The 23,676-nt window shown below is 41.3% G+C and overlaps 1 protein-coding gene across 4 annotated transcripts in view; it reads right to left on the reverse strand.

Annotated features, from left to right (window-relative positions):
* The window catches only part of SEMA5A (semaphorin 5A), a 504,279-nt gene that overhangs the window by 383,571 nt on the left and 97,032 nt on the right, over positions 1 to 23,676 (reverse strand). For all 4 annotated transcript variants that reach the window (XM_078003818.1, XM_078003819.1, XM_078003817.1 and 1 more), the window contains 1 exon segment: positions 6,745 to 6,841. The gene's annotated coding sequence lies outside the window, so the exon portion shown is untranslated.

A 23,676-nucleotide genomic window follows, 5' to 3' on the forward strand; every position in this document is an offset into this window, starting at 1 on the left:
GAATCTCCCAACCAACTTCCCAACCTTTCCTTTTTCTGCTTTGGTTTAACCAATAGTGGTTACTGCTCAGGCTTTAGACAAAAACAAATGAAGTAAAATGACTCTGATTCCTTTGTGGCCTGGGAGGTTCAAAGAGACACAAACACACACAAAACCCCCATGAAAAGCTCCGCTACATAAAGCGTGAACTGATTCGGTTTGCAGCCCTGCAGCTATAGGGGCCTCTCCAATACTCTGATCCGGAAACCACAGGGCAGGAAAATCCCCCAAGTCCCATGAAATCCAAAGATCCAAACATGGGGTCATTTTTATGCCCTTAGGAAAGTTCTGCCAAAAAAAGATCTTACACACAGTGTAATCGAGAGGGCAGTATCCTTACGGGCACATGTAGATCTTCAACTCCAAGCAATTAACCTCACACACATCTGCCCCTCTAATGGGTGTCTGAGAATAAACAGCACACATCAATCCCTCCCAGCCTCACTCCATGACGAAACTAAGGAAAGAAAACGAATTCTGAACTTCACCACACAGCTGTGATTCACAAATATTTATAGTAGCCATAAAGCTGGTGACCTTCAGGAAGATAACACACTTGGCAGACATTCACCTAAACACAAGAGGGGAAAAGGCCCAAATCTCAAATAGCAGAGAACAGAGAGAGAGGCAAGATTTCCCAAGTTCCATAATGGGGGAATTCCAATGCATTCTAATGGGGATAATGGAAGCTGACAATTCTCTTGTCAGTGAACTTTGGTAAGCAGAGTGAAATGCTTGTGACAAAACAGATCAGCTCTGCACAGGCCTTTCTGGATGGCCTCACAGAGATTCTCCATCAGGCTGGCTACACAATTGGATGGGACTCAGGAGTACTGTTTACAGCCCTGTATTTCTGACATTATTAAGAACGACAGGCTAAACCTTTCTCCCAAATTACAATCACTCAGCATGTTTAAGCAAGTGTGTATCTTGTATCAACAATATACATAGAGATGCACTGAAAATATCACAAAATAAAATTCCTGTCAGGAAAGTGGCATCAAAAGAAACACTGTCAGCAACTCAGCAGGCACTTTTTTTTTTCATATTTAGTCTCTTTGTCTAGTTTAAACCCCTCCTTACCTATTATCACACCCAAACCTATGTCTTCTCACTTTCCTTATTTTATAGCCAAGAAATCCAACAAAATCAAGAAAAGTAGACTGAGAGCTGAGTCTTGGCCTGATCTGTCCACAGCCAGGTGGTTATGAATCTCAGAAAGCGAGATCTAGATTCAGTCTTTTGGAACTCCTGCCCTTAACATTATTGTGTGCACATCAGCACATCACAACAAATTAATATTTTATGTCAGTGCTCGAGACTGCACAAAAGAGGACATCCACCCATACATATGTGATTTGACCAGCCTGAACTCGGTCTTCGACACCTGCCATGTAACATTTAATGCAAACACCTTAAGTTACGTACAAGAATGAGCCAAGAAGCAAAGCACTGTGATCATGATTTAATCATGGTTAATATAATGGGTTAAGTTCTATAAAAAATTTTTAAAAAAGGAAATATAGTTGTTAAAATGTAGGCATAGGCTATACAAAATCTTAAAATAGAAAGTTGCCTTTTCCCTAACAAAGAAGAATGAATAAAAGAATGAGAAAATTTAAGTTGTCTGGTTCTAAACTAGGTCTCTATTTGTAGAAAGGAGAAGCGTGTAGCTGGGATTTTCTCCCACTTGTACAAATATTGTTATTGTCCGAACATCCACAATAAATTAAAATTGGGGATTGATTTTTTTCAGTAAGGACAAAGAAAGGCAGAATAAAACTTTGAGAAGATTTTAAAAAGAAAAACTATATTTTAAATTTAAACTATATTTTAAATATTTAAAAACTATATTTTAAACTGGTACTGAATTAAACAGTTAAATATTTTTAATAAGATCAGAAGAAAGAATCTTGTTAATTTTTTTTACTATTATCATTTTATAGATGAAAATGTTTTGTTTAATTCCTAAGCACTGATTAAAATCATTATCAAGAAAAAATCTGACATCACTAAAATAAACTTATTTAAATTTAAAAGGAAAAGCAACAAGCAAATGAAATAGGGGAAAAAACAGTGACAATAATGAGTTAATATACTTAATAATTAAGTCTTAAAATCTGTAAGAAAAACACTGAGTCTCTATAGCTAAACAGTTATAAAATCTGGACAAATAATTCTCACACACGTTTGTTTGTCTCTCTCTCGCTCTCTCTCTCCCCCGCTTCCCCCTCTCCTTCCTTCCTCCTTTCTCTCTTTCTCTTGCCTCTTCTCAGAGTAATGGCTAATTATCGCTTGAAAAAAAATTAGCAAAGTAACACAATGAGTAAAAAATAAAACATATAAAGAAAGAATATTATCAAATTGACCAAAATAATTAATAATAATACTCAAAGTTTTTGAGTAATGATACTCAAATTTGTTTTAGCAAAATAAATTCTCCAGCATATAAATCAAGTATAAATATCTACAATACTTTTACAAAGCCAAACTGGCAGATTTTTAAGACTCCCTGGGTTTTATGTAGTAAATCAACTATAGCTCTTCTGAGCTAATGAATTAACCCTCAATTAAAAGAAAGTATTACAATAACAATTGCTATTGGTTTTGAAGCATGTACTTCATGCACCAAATACAGTGACCGGCCCGAAGTGAGAAAGTAGGATTGGAACTCAGGCGTATGAAGTCTCCCATCACCCTTGTCTTGTGCATTTCAGCATGGTCTATGACTTTTGTGAACTGGAAGCAACATATGTTCCACAAAAGAGAGCAGGCAATGGCATTACAGTGCCTTTACATGATAGAATATTACGTATACATTAAAATAAGCGTTTTTTCTTCAATTTGCAATAATATGAGAAAGTATGTGTAAGTGAAAAAGCAGTCTGCAGAATTGTATGCCTACTATTATCTCAACTCTTTAAACTGCTTATCAAAAATATTCCATAAAAGGCTCCATTAAATGCCATCTGTGATTCTCTTCGATAGAGGCATTATAGTTGAATATTCCCCTTCTTTTATATATTTTCAGTAATGAGCATTCACTACATTAATACCCTTTAAAATTTTGTTTAATTGTAAAAATAATAATACTCCTGAAAATCTTACTGATCACATGGATGATACAGTACAAACACCTGTACTCCAGAGATCATCTCTGTTTAGAGTTTGGTATATATTAATATATATTCTAGTAGACTTGATAACACACATGAACTTGTGTATAGAGATTATGTGTGTGTGTGTGTATTTCTTTTTTATTTTTTTATTTTATTTTATTTTTTTTTTTTTTTTTGAGACAGAGTCTCGCTCTGTCGCCCAGGCTGGAGTGCAACGGCCAGATCTCAGCTCACTGCAAGCTCCGCCTCCCGGGTTTATGCCATTCTCCTGCCTCAGCCTCCCAAGTAGCTGGGACTACAGGCGCCCGCCACCTCGCCCGGCTAGTTTTTCATATTTTGTAGTAGAGACGGGGTTTCACCATGTTAGCCAGGATGGTCTCGATCTCCTGACCTTGTGATCCGCCCGTCTCGGCCTCCCAAAGTGCTGGGATTACAGCCTTGAGCCACCGCCCCCGGCCGTGTGTGTTTATTTTTAAGAGGGGATTATATCAAATATATTATTCTGCAATTTGCTTTTCCAGTTAATAAGGAATCAAGGATAGTTTTCCATTACTTTTAGGATCAGAATTTTGTTTTTTATATCATTGCCATTAAGGTAAAGCACACTTTGCCATGGCACATAGAATAAGTACCTAGGGCCGGTGGCCCCTTGACAAAGGCATGTCTCCGAAACTCCTACTACATTATCAGGCTCTTGAGTTTGCTGCAATTATAGATTTCTAAGAATGAATGAACGAATGAATACAATAGTTCCTTGCTTAAATTGCTTAAAGAAACACAAATTAATTGGTCTTTCAATTTTCTTTGCCCATCTTTGCAAATGGTATAGTAGAGTCAAATATGCCTTTAAGTGTCAGAAATATCCTTTTGTAATAAAAATGTAAAATTTAAAACAATCATACCACAATTTATGTGGCAAAGGGTATCGCCATGTTATTTCATGGTTTAACTATGTCAATCCTGTTCAAACTCTGTCTTTGCTCATAATAGAAGAGGGATATTTGAGATCAGAACATTCTTGTTCAACATAATTATCAGACAGCCCAAGATAATTGCATGTTTACCCTAATATATATAAAAGGCAGCAATATATATAATATATATATAAAAGGCACCTTATATATAAGGGTGCAAACTAACAGTGTCACTCTTAGAAACTATGTAAAAACCAAAGTAGGAAATACCATCTAAACTTATTTCATAAATGAGTTATATATACTAGCTTAACAAAATATCAAGAAAATAATATTTATCAGGCCCTAATTTGAGCAAAGCTGTAATTTAGGTGGGACTTAGACTAACACATTTGAGGCATATAGACTATGTCAAGCAATGGAACATCAAATGCCCTTATTCCAAGGGTAAGGTTTGCAGTTACAATACACTTCATTAAAATTTGTTGATAATTAAAACCCAAGTATCCAAGATAAATTGCATTGTGGGACTAGTACCTACTGTCCCCCGAAACACTCTCATTCACTATACTATGAGGTCTTCAGCAGTGCAAGGATCATGTTAATCATAGCTCAGAAAGCTGCTGAGCCTGGAGGCCAAATCCAGCCCGCCGCCTGTCTTTGTAATAAAGTTTTATTGTAACACAGCCATGCCCATTCACTTACATATCTATGACTGCTTTCATACTACAATGGCAGAGTGATGCAACAAAGACTGTACAGCCTGTAAGCACTGAAATGTTTTCTCACACTTTTTAGAAAACGTTCGCCAATTCTTGATTTGGATTACTGTTTGAAAAACTGATTTCTTAATATTTGTTCTGAGCTTCTCTGTACGAGTCTGAGTATTTCCAGTAAGGAATAAAAAATAATGTCTGACTGTGCTTATTCCAGGGAGGCATTGTTAGTGCTAAGAGGCAGTTTTGTGTAAAGGTTAAGAAGATAGAATCAAATCCCAGCTCTGCCTCTGACTCACTGCAAATCTCAGGCAGATTACTTAAGCTTTTGGTGCCTCCATTTCCTTATCTTTAAAACAGTGACCATAATAACAGAATCCTGAAAGGTTGTTATGAGAATTGAAAACATCTCAGCGCAGGGCCTGGCACACAGTGAGGACTTATATTAGCTAATAACTCTACCTATCACATATCATGATGACCACTGAGCATCCAAAGCGAGCCAACACAGGCTCCATGTGGCCATTCTTCCAGCTCTCAGGTGTTGTGGTTCTCCGCGGAGGAGGGAACAGGAGTTTCCAGTTAAGACACTATGTGAACCTGAATCTACGTGGGCTGGAGAAACATGCAAAATGCAGACATCCGTTTCTTCTGCAAAACGTAAGGACGACACAGGAGAGCCTCTCATCTCAGCTGAGCACATCTACACATCTATACAGAGGGCCCGGCTCTGAGACCCATCTAGCCTCCTTCCTCATAGAAGAAAACAGGGACTGGGAACTCATAATCCGAGAGTCGGAATGGTCACCAGTTATTCAGAAAATCTCTTGGTTATCTAAAATCAGCAAAGCACTTTGTGAATTGGGAAGAAATATAAGCCTGTCCACAATGAGACGGTCATTTAGTTAGGGAGAAAAATAAATAAGTCAACAAACAAAGGCAGTGTCTTTGCAGTGACTAGTAAATGGAATGATACCGTCACTTTCCCTCACTTTACTTGTTCCTCCCCTACACCACCAGCCCTCTATCCCCCTTCACCCCTTCCTTTCTTCTAGTCTTCCCAGAAAGTGGCAACACCTAGGTCTCAAGTGCTTAGGAAAGGCTCCAGTAAAGCCAGCATTTATGAGCCAGCCTTTGGAAGATCCAAACAAGCACAGTTGGTGGTAGGAACAGATCACTGGCCCCAGGAAGGAGGAAATTGTGTGGAGGCCTGACCAGGAGGATCCCTGAGAGTATCATGAGAGGTTTAGGGCTCACCCAGTAGGTGCAGGGGACCGTAGAATGTCCCAGAACAGGAAGTGAGATGACAGTGGTATGCACTGCAAATAAGTGGGGGGCAGAGCACAGAGGTAACCACAAGAGACAAAACTGAAACCCGGTAGGCAGTCACACTGGGGCACAGAAGACTCTAAGAAGCATCTAAGCCTTTTCATGTCTTCAGGTTCCTGAGTGATGTAGCGGTGGCACACGACCAAAATTGTTTTACTTGAAAGGTTTCTCTATCTGAAAGCTTGCTCATTCACTCTTTTTTATTTCTTTCTTTCTTTATTTTTTATTTATTTATTTATTTATTTTTGAGGTGGAGTCCTGCTCTGTCACTCAGGCTGGAGTGCAGTGGTCTATCTCAGCTCACTGCAAACTCTGCCTCCTGGGTTCAAGCGATTCTTGTGTCTCAGCCTCCCAAGGAGCTGGGATTACAGGCACGTACCACCACGCCAGGCTAATTTTTGTATTTTTAGTAGAGATGGAGTTTCACCATGTTGGCCAGGCTGGAACTCCTGACCTCAGGTGATCCACCCTCCTTGGCCTCCCAAAATGCTGGGATTACAGGCGTGAGCCACCACACCCGGCCCACCTTCGTTTTTAATAACAGAAGTAAAGCTCATAAGCTGGCAAAAATATTTCAGTCTGTAATATTTTTGGTTTCTTCCCTTCTCATTTAGATGTCTCACTTACCAAGGAGAGAGAGGATGGAGGCCGCGTTTCCTCAGTCATGAATCACACTGACTCCACAGCCATGTGGGCACTCTGGCCCAAGTCTCACACACCAACCCTTCAAAAAAGAAAACAGAGAGATCCAGTCAACCATTTTAAAAGAGGACGTGGTCATTGGTGATGAATTCTATGAAGTTCCATTAAAGCCTGAACAATCAGCACAAGCTGCTTTAGCCACGTAGGATTAGAGCAGTGACGCAGGACAGCTTGGCATCACAATCATGCTACCCTAGTTCAGGATCGTGTGCACTAACAGATTCTTTGTCTTCAGAAAAGGAGAAATGAACGTTTAAATGCTGTTAACAGATGAAATAACTCTCATGAAACATCCAAAAGAACCATTATTTCAAACCCATTGAAATTATCTCAAGCAGTCTGAAAATTAAATTAAGATTCATTATATGAATTTATCCATTTCATGATGACTCATTCCATTTTTTGGAACACATGGTACCTTATACAATGCATTTCAAAAACAGGAGATAAAGGCAGAAGCACAAACTCTGCTAGAAATGTGAGTTTATATTTTTATTTACATATTAATTTATTAGGTACACAGTTATGAGGCTTTATAGAAAAAGAATGATACATCATGAATAACAAGCCACTTTGCCAAAACCAAGTAAACCTGTCCAATCTCCTCATTCAATTTAATATACAAAAATTCTGAAAACTCGATATTGTCATTGGATGGAAAGATGACCACAAAACACAAGCCTCCCTAGAAACATGAATGCCAGAAGCTGAAAATACAGGTGACTTTCCATCTATGATCCATATGAGAAATGTGTTCATCACCAGTGAAGGACGCCTGACTTCAAATACTGCATTTCAGGGCTCATGCTTTTTTCTGTTCTCCTCATTCATCTGGTTTCTCTCTTCTCTTCCCAGGTGGCAGCTTCTGACTGCTATAGATGTGAAACACCCTGACATTCTTCCTCCCCACCCTGATGAAGGGAAAATTGAAGAAAGAACCTTCCAGAACATTCTGGCTGTCCCTCTAGGCAGTGATTCCCACGCGGTCAGCTTCAGTCATGATCCAAGGCCATCTGCCTGCAGAAAATGAACTGAACAACAGCAGCTGGAAATTTATAAAACTGTATACCTGCTGAATTGCCATTTCAGAAGCCCTAGGGTTCAGAGGCCAGGGAACAGGACAAGGTGGCACTACCTCTCCATGAGGCTCCCTTCCTCCAGGACGGGCCTTTGGTATGTTCATGGGAAGCAAGGGGGTGACCCAGGGCAACACACTGGGACATGCCTGCCTGAGACGCCCCAGCAGCCCAGGCACCCTCACATCGTGCAGCACAGCCAACCCTCCAGTCCCAGCAGAGTCTTCGAAAGTCGGTGACATCATCCTTTGGACAGGACAAAGTGCAGATGCAAATCCTTGAAGCCAAAAGAGGAGCCAGGGAAGAACACTCAGTCTCAGAAATATTCCTAAGAGCGGCCAATTGCTTTTTCACGACATCACTAATATCACCTTTGGGTGTGGCAACAAAATATGTTAGTTGAAACTTCTTTATTAAATGGCATGTTTGAATACACAAGCTTCCTCTCTCCAGTCCTAAAATCTGTTTTACAACAATTATTACTAAAACATCCTTATAGTTGTTTAGATCTGAGTTGAAATTTAAGTAATAAAGTTTGACAGATTCTCTGGTTACTGCCATGAATAGCTGGCAATTTCTGTAAGTTCCCACGTCTCAGAACTACATTAAAAACAGGGCTAATAGGTCTCCTGCCTCCCTCAGTGAGGTCACAAATGAGCTGATGTGACCCCTCAGCTGGACAGCAAAACCACACCTGCAGAATATGGGTCAGTCTCTTAAATGACAGAGACTGGGGCCAAAAAGAACATTGTAAGAATTCACAATCAGCAACACAACCAGAAAGCAAATACTGCAGGAAGAAGACATCCGTGCTGAATTCAGCACGGACAGCCCACAGCCTGGACTGCCAGCCAGTCCCGGTCCAACCAACAGACTCCAAAACCCAGCCTCTTCCTTGTGGAAAAGCAATACCCACAGGACAGAGCTCTCTTGGCTTGGGGGAAAACACAGCTTCCTATAAAATATGATGTCTAAACAGGAAATCGGTCCCAGCAGCAGGATTCAACGGTGTCCACCCAAAAGGGTTGTTACTATGCCTGTGTTTACATAAATGGTGAAAAAGATATTTTACCAGCCTAGTGCTTGTCAGCCAAGTGAACAGTATTGGGACTTTCTACTCCTGCGGGTCAGCCCTTGCCTGGGGAAGACAGGGTGCTCACCAGGACACCCACGTGTGCGTGGGAGCGTGCACTCAGGAGCTGAAACAACAGTAACAATGCAGAGACCTTGAGTTGGAGCCAAGCTAGAGGAACAGACAACCATTCTTGCAGGTCCAGAAGCAGACACCCCCTGTCCTCTCCCAGCAAGGTCGTAAATTAGCCAGTGCATTAATCATAAATCACTGACATATTTTCTAGAAAACTGAGAAGAAAGCCAAAAGGCAAAGGAATTACATAGCCCCAGAGGCTCACCCCAGACTGGAAGTTGGAAATTTTTTTTTTTTAATACTTTAAGTTCTAGGGTACATGTGCATAACGTACAGGTTTGTTACATATGTACACTTGTGCCACGTTGCTGTGCTGTACCCATCAACTCGTCAGCACCCATCAACTCGTCATTTACATCAGGTATAACTCCCAATGCAATCCCTCCCCGCTCCCCGCTCCCCATGATAGGCCCCGGTGTGTGATGTTTCCCTTCCCGAGTCCAAGTGATCTCATTGTTCAGTTCCCACCTATGAGTGAGAACATGCAGTGTTTGGTTTTCTGTTCTTGTGATAGTTTGCTAAGAATGATGGTTTCCAGCTGCATCCATGTCCCTACAAAGGACACAAACTCATCCTTTTTGATGGCTGCATAGTATTCCATGGTGTATATGTGCCACATTTTCTTAATCCAGCCTGTCACTGATGGACATTTGGGTTGATTCCAAGTCTTTGCTATTGTGAATAGTGCCGCAATAAACATACGTGTGCATGTGTCTTTATAGCAGCATGATTTATAATCCTTTGGGTATATCCCCAGTAATGGGATGGCTGGGTCATATGGTACATCTAGTTCTAGATCCTTGAGGAATCGCCATACTGTTTTCCATAATGGTTGAACTAGTTTACAATCCCACCAACAGTGTAAGTGTCGCTTAAAAATTTTCCAACTACACCGGAAGTTGGAAAATTTTTAAGCGACACTTAACTACCCATTTAATAAGAAACTGCTTATTTTTTCTAAATGTAGAAATTTCTCTATTTGACTCAATTCCATATTACCCTTATTCTTTTCTCTTTTAGCTTAGCACTAACCTTGGTACGAACAACCTCTGAAATCCTCAGTCATCATTTTCAGAGTTCTGCTTATTAAAAATGCCACCATGAACATACATGTGCAGAATTATCATGACAACACTTTTGATTTACAAACAGTAACTCTTTCCCAGAAGTTTTGCCCTGTGGCCACCTACGCTCTTCAAATTGTCTCTAAATGGAACGACATGAAGAAGATTCCATATCAATTATAACTCACTAAGTGCTCATCAGCACATGACTTTCTGCGAAAATATGCCACCTCTTCCCTGCCCAGCTTACTCAGAATGAGGTAAGATGTAGACTTAAACATTATTTTGGACACGAAAGGTGAGCTGAGTGGTAGCCTTTATCCTGAAGATACATGACAGAAATGTACATGCCAGGCCAGTCTTACGAGCTGAATTTAGAAACTGTACAACAGTAAGATTACACTGGAAATAAAAATAGAAAAGACCGCCTGGCATCAGAAAGTTTAGTGGAGTGATGAAAAGAAACCCTAAAAGATACAGGTTCAAGAAACCTAAGAACTGCTAGGCCAGCATTTCCCAAAGGCAAGAATTCCGCCAGTGGCCATGGTGTTTAATTGACAGGCTTCTCAACATCAGTCCCTCAGTTAATCACCATGCACAGCGCAGCCCCATGGCCACCCTTGGTGGGTGTTTAGAAGACAAAGCAAGAAACTATTACACTCTCAGGAGCTCTCTATATGATTTTTCTGCTATGTGGTTCAGTAAATACTATAAATTGGAGGAAAGAAAAGTTACTTACAGGCAGAAGAGTCAAGGAAAAGATTTCTGAAAATGGGAAATGTGATGTGGGCTCCGAGGGATGAGTAGGAGATAAGGAGTCTATTAAAAGAGATGCTGAAGTATGTTTTAGTGGGTGCATTGCAGGTGAAACAAACAGTGGATGAGGGAGGGACAGCTGAAAGTCATCAGGTATAAGAGAAGAGCCATTTAGGCCAGCACCATGGTGAGTTAAAGCATGAGTTCCTGGTACCCTGGAGTTGAGTGGAAACCCCACCACGGCGTCCACCACAATAAGAGTTTGTAGGAGTGCAAACTGAATGAGATAGGTGAAAAAAAGTGATCCCACAAAGGTAAAAATCTGGACTGCAAAGCCAGGAGAATCACAGAAAGCTGGCCTCATGCTCAAGTCTCTGGAGGAAGACAAGGAAGTAAACAGGAGGGTGGATTCCAGGTGAGAGGCCAAGGAGCAGGGAGGGTGGCCTCAGGAGTGTGTGGAGGCAGCCAGCATCGGCTAGCAGGAGCATGTGCCACGATGACTACCTGCAAGGTCACTCACATGCAAGGGCATGGATGGATGGCTCAAAACAGCCACTCCAGATAGCTAAGAGATGGGAAAAGTATATGACACACAGATCGTAGGGAATGTTAACATGAGAAAGAGATGAGACTTCATCCAAAGGAAGGCAGAGTCACTGAAGGTTCAGTGGAATGTCAGGGTGAGCAAACTTTGGGAGGGTGAATATGGCAGCTCTGCAGAGGATGCACAATACAAGAAGGGGAGAAACTGGGGCAAAAAGCTGCCACCAGAGAACTCCAAGTATGAGGAGAATTACAGTAAAGGATGCACCTTGCCCTTGCCAAGTTCCTGGGAAATCACCTCTAAGACCTTAGAATGTCCTGCCTGATGAGAGACTTTGTTTTAGGGGAGCTTTAGGCCACACAGATAGTCTAGGCTAACTATGTGGTTAATGGCTGAGGGCTTGGGCCTCCCTGGATTAGTCTAGCCGTGTCTATGTGGTCAATTCTCAATAAAAACTCAGGACACCAAGGCTCAGGTGAAGTCACCTGGTTGGCAATACCCCATGCATGTTGCCATATATCCTTGTAGGGGAAGAAGCACTGTCCATGTGTCTCCACCAGAAAGAGACCATCAGAAGCTCCTGGCCAGCCCCTCCCGGACTCCAGCTGTGCACCTTTTCCACAGCTGGAGTGTAAAGGGTACTGCTGTACCCTTTGACTGAGATCAACCATAATCACTAATACAACAGGTTTTATACATTCTTAGAGTTCTTCAAGCAAGTCATTGATCCTGAGGATGGCCATAAGCCACATGGCAAACACGGTCAGGGGACCCCACGTGACTAAGTGTGCAGCTTGGGCCCTAAACGTCAACATTTAAAACCCAGGAGCAACAAATGGCATATCACATTGGAATTATTCACGAAGAAAATATATTCCACATTCCCAGAAATATATTAGCCTTCTAAAATAGATTTCAAAATATGCTAAATAAAAAGACAAAACATCACAGTCCATTTTTGCAAGGAATCACTTATATAGAAACATCAGTCTAAAAACTCAGCATGTACTTACTGAGGAATGAATGTTCTTGAATTTAGGGCAATAACCTAAATGACGAAAATCAGAATTTTCTCAGTAGGAATTAAAATACAAAATGAGTAAAGGGCATTATTTTTGGAAGTGCCTTCATCCAGTGCCACTGGTTTGACTGAAAGGAACTATGCGGAGGACCCAGCACTCAGAGGTGGGCTGTGGGATAATGAAATGCCATTCACTCTGGCTGTAAGCACTGCAACCCTTTCTGTCACTGTCCCTAGCCCGGCTGTCCAGGCTTCCATGAGGTCACCTCTGACAGCCTCTGTCACTTGTTCCACATAGGTGGTCTCCACACAAATGCGCTTAGATAAATCAACACTGGACATTTAGGATAACAATGTCCCTTGAAAGAATGGCAATCTCTGTGTTGGGGATCCTTGGAAACCCCAGGCACTCAAGAAAACAAAGAGTGTGTGACAGGAACAGAGAACAAGCCTTTGAGGCAAAAGTGGTAGGGAAGAAAGCAGAGAGAGGGGAGGGGGAAGGAAGAGCAAGACAAAAGGAAGAGGGGGAAGAAAAATACACTACAAGCAGGTACAGGGGTAACAGGATGTCCTGAAATAGTGCAGCCTACCGAAAAATATGATATAATCTATCATTATAAAATGGATCTTTAGTGTTTCCTTCAACTTTTGTTAAAATAAATTTTATGGAAAATTGAGGTTTACAATATGATGTAATGGTGACATATAGATAGTAAAATGGTTACCATAGTGAAGCAAATTAACATATTTATCATCTCACATAGTCATATTTTTTGAGGTAAGAGCAGCTAAAATCTACTTATTTCACAAAAGTTCTAAATACCATATAATTTTATTAGCTATGGTTCTCACGCCTGCATTAGATGTCTTTGAAGGATACAAATAACAGCAATGTCAGCTTCAGGTACGAGGGAGGCAGGACAGTTCCTGGCCATTCCCTTCCACTGGCAGAACGTCTGCTGTCACCTGCCACCACATTCCTGAGCAAATATTCCAGCATTCAAGGAAACAATTTGAAAAGGAAAAGCAAAATGCACAAAAGCTTGAGGTGATGAAGAAATTGTACGATGAAGGCAGCAGCCAGCCCCAGCCACTCTTACCACGGTCCAGGGAGCAGCCGCGTACCCCTCCCCTTCTCTCCTCTACAGGCCAGCACTGGTTGGGGTCAGAAGCTGGTCCGTGGAGCAAGTCCATTGAGACTCCCAAATATAAGATTGCTGGCCACTTTACATTCAAGTCAGGGTCAGGACTCAAATGAAAAATGGGGTAATTTTTAAAGATAGATCTCTGGATTTGTTCAATATCACCACTTAAATTTTTTTTAGTGTTTTTTCTTTAATTTTTTATTTAATTTCCATAGGTTATTGGGAAACAGGTGGTGTTTGGTTATATGAGTAAGTTCTTTTGTGGTGATTTGTGAGATTTTGGTGCACCCATCACCCGAGCAGTATACACTGTACCCTATTTGAAGTATTTTATCCCTCACCACCTCCCACCCTTTCCCCCGAGTCCCCAAAGGCCATTGTGTAATTCTTACGCCTTTGCATCCTCATAACTTAGCTCCCACTTATAAATAAGAACATATGATGTTTGGTTTTCCATTCCTGCATTACTTCACTTAGAATAATATTCTCTAATCTCATCCAGGTCACTGTGAATGCCATGAATTCATTCCTGTTTATGGCTGAGTAGTATTCCATTGTATAGATATACCACAGTTTCTTTATCCACTTGTTCATTGGTGAGCACTTGGACTGGTTCCACATTTTTGCAATTGTGAATTGTGCTCCTATAAACATGCATGTGCAAGTATCTTTTTCATATGGTGACTTATTTTCCTTTGGGTAGATACCCAGTAGTTGCACCACCTAAATTTTGAACAGTATTTGACATTTTGATGTCTAAGTGCTGACAGCAGAGTTAGAAAGAGATAGGATATAGTAGGCCCAGCTCTTAAAGGTTTTTCTTTCTTAATGATGTTCCTTTGCCGCTTGGTTTGCCTGCACCGGCCTAAATACAGAATCTGTGCATGACCCCAGCCAAGCTCTGCACAGACAAACAGGTTCTGAATGAAGTCGTGTCTCTAGCAGGGACAGCACTGATGCAAACACCCGTGGCTTTAGAAAGTTAGAGACCTTACACAAACTGTGGGACAAATGTACAGAGAGAGCACACACACATATTTATAATCAGATCATTATAGATATAAAATGCAACAATATTGCATTCCAATAAGCAAATAAATGGCCTTACTTTCCACATCAGCTTGTACGTCCAATCAGAGACTTTTTCCCGTATCCCAGTTTAGCACACTGGGTGTTATGCTGAATGACATGCGTAAGACCACAATGACATGGGAGGTCTCTGCCCTCAAGGAATTCAGCCTTTGGAATCGCTTTTCCCCAAATCACAAACAATCTCATTAGCAACCAGCTGATATTTGATCTAGAAATAATTCCACATATTTATCAAGAACATTTAATAAAGAATCCCTTCAGTAAATATTTCTCATGCCATTAAAAAAAAAAAAAAAAAAAAAAGAAAGTGTCAGATGTTGAGATTGCCCTTCACTGAGTCTCTGGCTCCCACAGGGCCAAAGTAAGAACACCTGGCGACCAGTCCCAAAGGTCAAGGCCTCATGGACAGTAAGTCCTCACGTGATGACAGATGACCTCACACCTAGGTCATTTAATCATGCAAACATCTGCCTCGATGACTGGCAGGGGCAAGTGCGACTTTCCTGTACAGAAGAGCAGGCACTTCTACAAGTTGTATCCAAAGAGTAAGATGGCATGAAAGAGATACACTCTTCCCACTTGGAGCCTTCATGCCCAGATCCAGCTTGAGACCCCTCTCTCCATCAGACAGTAGTCAGTGTGAATGGAATGATCTAGAAATATTAAACATAACTCAGACCTAAAGAAGAATAAACAAAGTAACAGGGGATTTTGTTCCTCAAAGCATTGACTAATCCTAACAACAGTTTGGGAGGAAGAAATCCAATTGTTTTCCATTCTGTCTTCATGCAGATTATCCTTTGGTGAATATTTAAAGCTAGTAGAAATAGCTGGTCCTCAGTATTGCCTCAGTAACGGAAATAAAGCTGGAGTAAACACTTCCTATTTCATTACTCCCACACGAGACAATGATGTGTTCTGAGCTGCAAAGAGGCATGGGGGCTGAGGAAAAGAAAGACAGGGGCAAAAATGACTTCTTTATTAAAGCAAACAGGTTGCCAAAAACTAAGCAACTGCTCAAAATGAGCAATTTCTGTTATGGGCTCTCTAAGGACACCAGGGCCTCAGAATAGTGAATACTTTCTTATTTCAGCCACCATGTGCCAGATTTTCAAAGGGCAGGCTCACTTTTCATGCAGGCAATTTTGAAGCACTTGCACAACTGGTTAATTTGCATGGACAACCGGCCTCTGGGCTTCCACTCTGACAGCTAAATTGATCAATCCTTTGTAGAGGAAAATCTCAGAGCCCAGGAAAAAACGGTGTCTGAGACCCTTTGAAAAATGTGGTCTCTCAATTCCTACTTATTCAGAACTACACATCCAACAAGACTGACTCTGTAAGCAGCAGTTTGCCCACACAGAGGAGACTCAAGATTTAACTCTAGACCTAAAGTTAAGATTTAATTCTAATATTAAGATTTAACTCTTTAAAAAATTATTTAACTTCTCTTGTTACTTAACTATCTCTGTTAAAACATTAAAAAAAAAAAAAATGGGCTGGGTTCTTATATCAACCCTTGGGTCATTACATAGAAGAGCAAAATGCCTGCCACAGATTCAACCACATCTGACACCAAACCTTTCTCAGAGAAAAAGCTGAGCTGAGGCAGACAGGTCTGTTGAGAAATATGAAAACAGAGAGGAGCTCATTTATCCCATAAAAGTTGGCTAACTGAAATTCACAATGAATTATTAGTGAAATGGCAACTGATAAAATCATTCAGAAATATATTTTCCTAAAAACAGAACAGGCAGTAGATTTTCAGAAGTTTCCAACTACAAACTCAGAAAAGAGAAATGAAAGGATGTGCTCCTTCGACTCTGTAATGGAAAGGAGATTAGTATAAACCCGTGCAAGCCAATCCAATGTGCATATTGGGCTCTCCGTGACTTCACTTATTTTAGATACTTAAGCCCTAGTGTCACTGTTTTACATGGTATATACAATGATCTTGGCCAAGCCAATTGTGTTTTGCCTTGGAAGACAAACTCTGGTGTTCTATTCTGGCTTAAATCTAGCAAATGCTCTGGAGTCGTTTTAGAATGTTTGCTTCTTTGAATACATGAAAAAGAAGACTTTTAAATCCTTCTGAATCAGTCCCAATGACCTGTTGGGTCTTTCATCGTCCAAGATGGGCACCAAGGCCTAAAGAAGAAAAAAGCATCCCACTTTCGCATTACGGCATGCAGGCAAGTTGCTCAGGAATGTGAATCATTCCACCTAAACATTCGTTTCACGTTTTATAGAGAACTTAACACTATACGAATCCCTGAGTGTGTTGCATAACCAAAAATCTAATTCTGTTCTATTTGTCATCCTCTCAATATAAATTAGTGATTAAAAAGGAGAAATAAGCTACAACACAACAAAACAGATGGTGTCTTACCTTCCTATAAACACTGCTGTGTTTAGAGAGTTTACACATGTGGGGGAATGTAATGACTTATTTTTTTCACATTTGGCAATGAGTCATGTCATCCATTTTAGCACAAACTGTCCTGAAACTTCCTCCCAAATGAAGACATGGAACAGTTTCACTAATATGCAAAAGCACCCATGCCAGCTGCCTTTGATTAGTCATGGTGCCTCTCTGCCCACTCTGCAGCCTTCATCTAGGAGAAAACCTGATCCAGTCGGACACCCAAACAGAACCAAAAGGTCAGCATGTCCTGAAGTCAACCTGCTGGGGAAGTGGATGCACTTTTGGAGGGGCCAAGATGCTTCTTCCCTTTGTTTTCCAACACATACCCTTAAAAATTCAACCCAGGAACTTGATTTAACAGTGTCCTCTTTACTTTGAACACTCTCCCCAACCTTGCTGAGCTATCCTGCGGACCTAACATATAGAGTTGGAAGAGAAACCATGAATAATCTCAGGAAAGTTCTAACTTCACCAATTATTAAAGGAGCCAGAGTCCATCCCAACTGCCAACATTCAATGGAAGTCCACTCTGTGAAACTCAATGGGAAGGAAACAAGACCAATCTGAAATGCAAACCATGTTTGACAAAACTGTGTTTCATTATTTTACACAGACAGTGCTTAGGGCTATGCCTGACACATGGTAAACCCCTAGCAGGGAGTTAGCCCCGCCCTTTCTGCCTATCCCAACAATGGAATTGGGTTTATGTTTCCCATTCATTATCTGTCAAGACAGCTCCTCCCCTCCCTCTGTGGCATGAACAGTATTAAACTGACGGCTGGTGTGACTCAGCTTTTTGGTTTTGATTTGCTAAGCCATTGAGATAGTAACACCTCTCCTGGTGGTACCCGTGAAGTTTATTTATGAAACTAAATCCAAATCTCTGTAATTCTTGTTCTTTAGATTTTCTCTTATTGGCTTGACTTCATCACTGAAGCCATTCATCCTAACAGCCTTGCCTGCTGGCTCTCTGAAATCCAGGTGGCCCTGACATCCCAGTGTGATGTGGTTGCCTCTCCTCTGTGACGGTGACACTTGATGCTGGCCTTTCTGTTTCTCCCATCACCCTCCATTGTTTACTTCTCTGTCTCCTGGTCAAGGGCGGGCTTCTGTCTTAGTCAGCTGACTTTGCATTCCCAAGGCCATGCCCAAGTAAATGAGCATATTCAAGAATAACTGTTTAGTTGGTGGGAATGGAAATTAATTCAACCATTTGGAAGACAGTGTGGTGATTCCTCAAAGACCTAGAGGCAGAAATACCATTTGACCCAGCAATTTCATTACTGAGCATGTACCCAAAGGAATATAAATCATTCTGTTATAAAGATACATGTACCTGTATGTTCATTGCAGTACTACTCACAATAGCAAAGACATGGAATCAATCTAAATGCCCATCAGTGATACCCTGGATAAAGAAAATGGGGTACACGTACATCATGGAATACTATGTAGCCGTTAATAGGGACAAGATCATGAACTCTGCAGGGACATGGATGAGGTTGGAAGCCATTACCCTCAGCAAACTAATGCAGAAACAGAAAACCAAACACCACATGTTCTCACTTACAAGTGGTAGGTGAACAATGAGAATGCATGGATATATGGGGGGGAACAACACACATTGGGACCTGTTGGGAGTATGGGGGAGGGAGAGCATCAGGAAGAATAGCTAATGGACGCTGGGCTTAATATCTAGGCGATGGGTTGACCTGTGCAACAAACCACCATGACACATGTTTACCTCTTCAATAAACCTACGCATCCTGCACATGCACCCTGGAACTTAAAATAAAAGTTGAAGAAAGAAAAAAGAAAAAAAAGAACAACAGTTTGATGAACATTTCTCACTTTTATCTCCGAATGTGTGTAAATATTAACAGGGGCATATCCCTAAAGTTAGCTCTAACATCAATCAAAATCACCCAAAAATGCAGGGAAAATTAATCCGGGTGGTACCTGGAGATGACCTGAGCCTCACCCAGATCTAGAAGATACCACACACAGAGAAGGTGCTTGGGTAACATTTGGCAGATAGCAGCGTGCAGGAGTCCCTTTCTTACAAGTGATTAGAGAAAACTGCAGCTTCCACGTCCAGAGGCTCTAAGCCTACCCTGATCCCATCTTTCCTCAAAATAAAATTCTCTTTTCAATCCTCCTTAGGAGGTTTTCTAGGCTCAGAAGAACCTTCCATGCTATTCATAGGAGATTAGATCTCCCTGTTTTACATAACAATGGCTGTCCATCCTGTTCATGCTCATAAAAGGACTCAACTTTGCACAGACTCCCCTGTGCAAACATACCGATGTCTCCCCTTCCTGTCCATTAAGCTGAGTCCCCTATACCAAGATCCTTCTACAGACCCCCCTGGGGCAGCTGTCTCGACTGCCCTTGAAAACCACTCTCAGTCTCAGAGACATCTCCAGAGGAGGAGGGCTGCTCATGAACACAGTCAAGCGGGCACAACGAGGCCAACACGGTGGCCAACAGGGACCAAGAAGGAAAATAGTTTCCCCTTAGAAATATAAACAATATCTTTGTAAATGTCATGCTTATACTGATAATCCCCTTAGTAAGCTCATTTTCATGGATATCAGGCCAGTTGCTAAGTATAAATTGTTCCAGTGTCTGAAATTAATGATACTTGGTTCAACAGGAGTGTTCCTGTATATAGCGATTCTACAGTCATTGATTAAAACAGTCCTCACTTTTGCTATCTGGACTCCCATTCTCCTTCTATAAGCATAGGCTTCAGGCTCCTTCACCCACCCAATGACCTGAAAGCATCTGACCCCTCGCTGCTGCCTGTCACACCCCACACCCCTCACCACTCACCCAGCTGTCCCCTTTCCCCAGTCAGCCACAGAGAAAAGTTTGAAGGAGCTTTCTTCTCACTGCCCAGTTTTCTATTTTACAGAAGGCTTTAGAAAACACATATGTGCTCTGGCTAAAATAAAAATGAAATTATAATGTGATCTACCACATCAAAAAAAAAAACTGAAAATAGTTTTAGTTAATTCAGCATCAGAAAATCAATATGTCCTTAGCAGCATTCTGTGCTTGACTTCAAAATGTGTGTTTTAATCTCGACTTTATTACATGTTGTATTTGGTTAGTTCACACTTAAAATTCTCATCAACTGCTTTTTAGGTCTGTGGATGGGAAAGTACTCCATAAGAGAAATCAGCCTAATAATTGAATACAGAGCTTTAAAAAGAAAGACTTGTATAATTCTGAAGGGGACAAAACAATGACGCAGAAATAAAGTCAGACTACAGCAGTTCAAAGACCTGTCCTTGTTTGTGATTTTTTTTTTCTAATATACAGACTCAAGGGTTCAACTAAGAGGCTGTTGTCAGTTACGCTTCTCATCCATATCCTCTCTCAGATCAGCAGACATCTAGCCACTCTGCTGCGTGCTAATATAAAATCTGTCTCTGTCTCCTCACACGCCCCGTCAGAGAAACCATCTAATCATGAACCAGCCTATCATTACAGTAGCCACTGTAAACGCTGGGGAAATTAAACAACAAACAAGACTCCTCATTCAAATGGGAAGCTGGCAGCATTGTTGGGGAGATGACAAGACCCATCATTAGACTGGGAACAAACTGCCTTGCCCTGTGTGCCCTTTACTGCTTCTCTTCTTCAGGGTGCGCTGGAAGAAGGGGCATAGCTATCCATTATTCACTGACAATCTCATAAGTCATGCCCCTTTCCTAACTATTGTAAAAGAGCTATAGTCAGAAAAGTGGGGTGAAATGTTGGTGACAGCTGCTTATCTCAAAGACGTCGAAGGTAAACCACCAAACCATAATTTGATGCAATAATATGGTGTCTATTGCTATTCCTTGATCAACTACTCCCAATCCCTTCAAGTTAGATTTCTCCTATTTTTGTATTCTGGAGTACACAGAGTTCTTTTACCAGTATTTAAGAAGATGCAAATTGATCATAACCTCCCTGAAATGGAAACAAGGAGGGTAAGAAATGGCCCAGGTTTCTTGATTCCCTCTGCTGTGAACTTGGGGCCATGTCACCTTCCTCATCTTCTTTCCTGCATGGCTGAGGATGGCAGACAGTAACTCTCCTTAGCAGACAAGGCAACCTACCAGCATGGAGGAAACAGCAAGTAAGGACTGCAGTTCTACTTGAGCCACCTGGTAGAAGAGGAGGAAAAAATAATGATGAAGGAAATCTGAAAAATTGAAAGGCATTAGCCCTACACTTCATCCACCTGATGTTACATAAAAAACTGTATCAGTAGAAACAGACTCTTCCTTTCACCTACTTCCTTCACCTTTTCCACCAGATTTCTTCCATTTGTCACCCCTGCAGCTCAGAATTGGCCCTGCCGTGTCTCCTAATGCTGAGGACAGACCATTAAAGAAAGGAAGGGCAGAGAAATTACAATGACATGGCTTTGTTCCCCAAGAACATTCACTCCGGAAGCTGTCACTGCTCAAAAGACATCTTCATTCTGGCTCAAATGGCAAGAGGGAGCTCCCTTCTCCTCAATTCCAATTTGCTTTGACAGACACATGGCTGTGAAGCAGTGGTTTGCTTCCCGGAGCCGAAGCTGCGCTGGAATTCCAAAGCTGCCCTAGCCCTGTCAACAGAAGTCAGCAGCTTGAAGAGGAACTGCTATCCAGTCACAGTCAGTGTTCCCTGACACCTGATAATACACAGTCTCCCAGGCAAGATGCATCCCATCTCAGATTATTCCAGCCCTGCCTCTAATTGCTCCCACCAGGGCAAAAAGGGTGGCATTCTGTTTTGGAAAGAATTATTAAGGTCATGTTGAAAAGAAAGTCAAGGTGAACCCCCGCAAATACGGCTGCATTCTTTAACCCAGACCAAACAAAACTTTCTTTGAGATTCTAGCCACACTCTCCCAAAACAAAATTTTAAAAGAAAAACTGAGATGCACTGCTAAATTATATAATGAGAGGAACCCCAGTTTCCTCACCCAGCTTGTTACCGAAGAAGATATTTATTACAAAACCTCCAGAGTCACTGTTCTCCTCCAGGTCCATGCAGAAGCAATGAAGCCCAAGAACAATAATGCCATCAGGAGGGCAGGCAAAAAGCTCAAATTAGCTCCCAAAGGGGTCTAATTCATCATCCAGGAAGAAGGACTGTTCTAAGAGGTGCCTCAGAGGGAAAAGCCTGTCAAATGACTCAATGCCACCAGACGCTGATCTGCCACCAGAAATGCTACAACCACCACAGATACTTACTGTGATAGACAGAAAATCCTGCTTCATTATCCTAAGTCTAAACATGTACTTTATACCTGTGGGATTCAAAGTACAAAAGGTGTCAGATCAGTCTATATGTTATTTATTTTACATAGCAATTGAGATTCATGAAAGAAAAATACAATTGGTCCTCATTATCCATGGATTACATATTTGCAAACTCACCTGTTAGCTAAAGTGTATTTGCAACCTCAGAATAAAAACTTGAGGCACTTCCCAGTCATTCATGGACATGAGCATTGAAAATTTGAGTCTCCTGACACAGGCATTCCCAGTCAAGGTCAGACAAGGCAATCCTACACGTTCTTGTTTCAGCTCTCATATTGAAAATAAGTTCCACATGCTCTATTTAGTGCCACATTTTTTGCACTTTTGTACTTTTTGTTGGTGATTTATTTGTTTAAAATGGCCCCAAGGATAGGGCTGCAGAACTGGCTGGTATTCCTAAGTGCAGGAAGGTTGTGATGTGCCCTATGAAGAAAATGCATGTGTTAGATAAGCCTTGTTTAGGCATCAATTGTAGTGCTATTGACCATGAGTTCAATGTTAATGAACCAATTGCATATATTAAATAAGTTGTCTTTAATAAAAAATGCACTTGAAACAAGATTATTTATTGATCAATTGACAAAAATATTGTGACCAGAGGCTCGCAGGAACCTAACCCTGTATTTCCCCTAGGAGCAATAGTTCAGGTTTTGCTAATTCAGTGTTTACAGTGACTTTATAGAGTATAATTACTACATGCTGTCAATGATAAGTAGAATCGACATAAAATATCAAAGGACATGAGCAACAGATATAATACCCAATCAGCGTTCCCCAGCCTGACATAGGATCACAACAGCCTAACCTGAAGGACTGTGTAAATAGAGTTTTTTCAGATCACTCAGAAGAATAACCAGCTCCATAGATGGAGATCCAAGGGAAGCTACCTACTCACTGCTGAAAGCAAAGTACTAGCCCTCTTGCTTCAGGGGAGCACAGAACTCATCTTGCTGACTGCAAGCTGGGAGCAACTGGTGCCTGACTGTCTAGCACTAGTCACCCTGGGCAGAGACCTTTCTGAAGTCATTGTACAGTGAAAAATAGACTCCTCAGAAACAGAAATCTGTACCATTGACGGGCATCAGAGACAACAGGCTGGTGGCCAAGGTCACGTGTTGAATGGAGGGAGGAGGCTCTGGCTGTGACTCATGGGACTCTTTACTGCTCTCATTACATAATGTGAACCAGATCCTCATCTTCTCATCAGATAATGATCTT

The sequence above is a fragment of the Macaca mulatta genome, chromosome 6 (genome assembly GCF_049350105.2).
Source record: "Macaca mulatta isolate MMU2019108-1 chromosome 6, T2T-MMU8v2.0, whole genome shotgun sequence".
In the NCBI taxonomy this organism is placed as follows: domain Eukaryota; kingdom Metazoa; phylum Chordata; class Mammalia; order Primates; family Cercopithecidae; genus Macaca; species Macaca mulatta.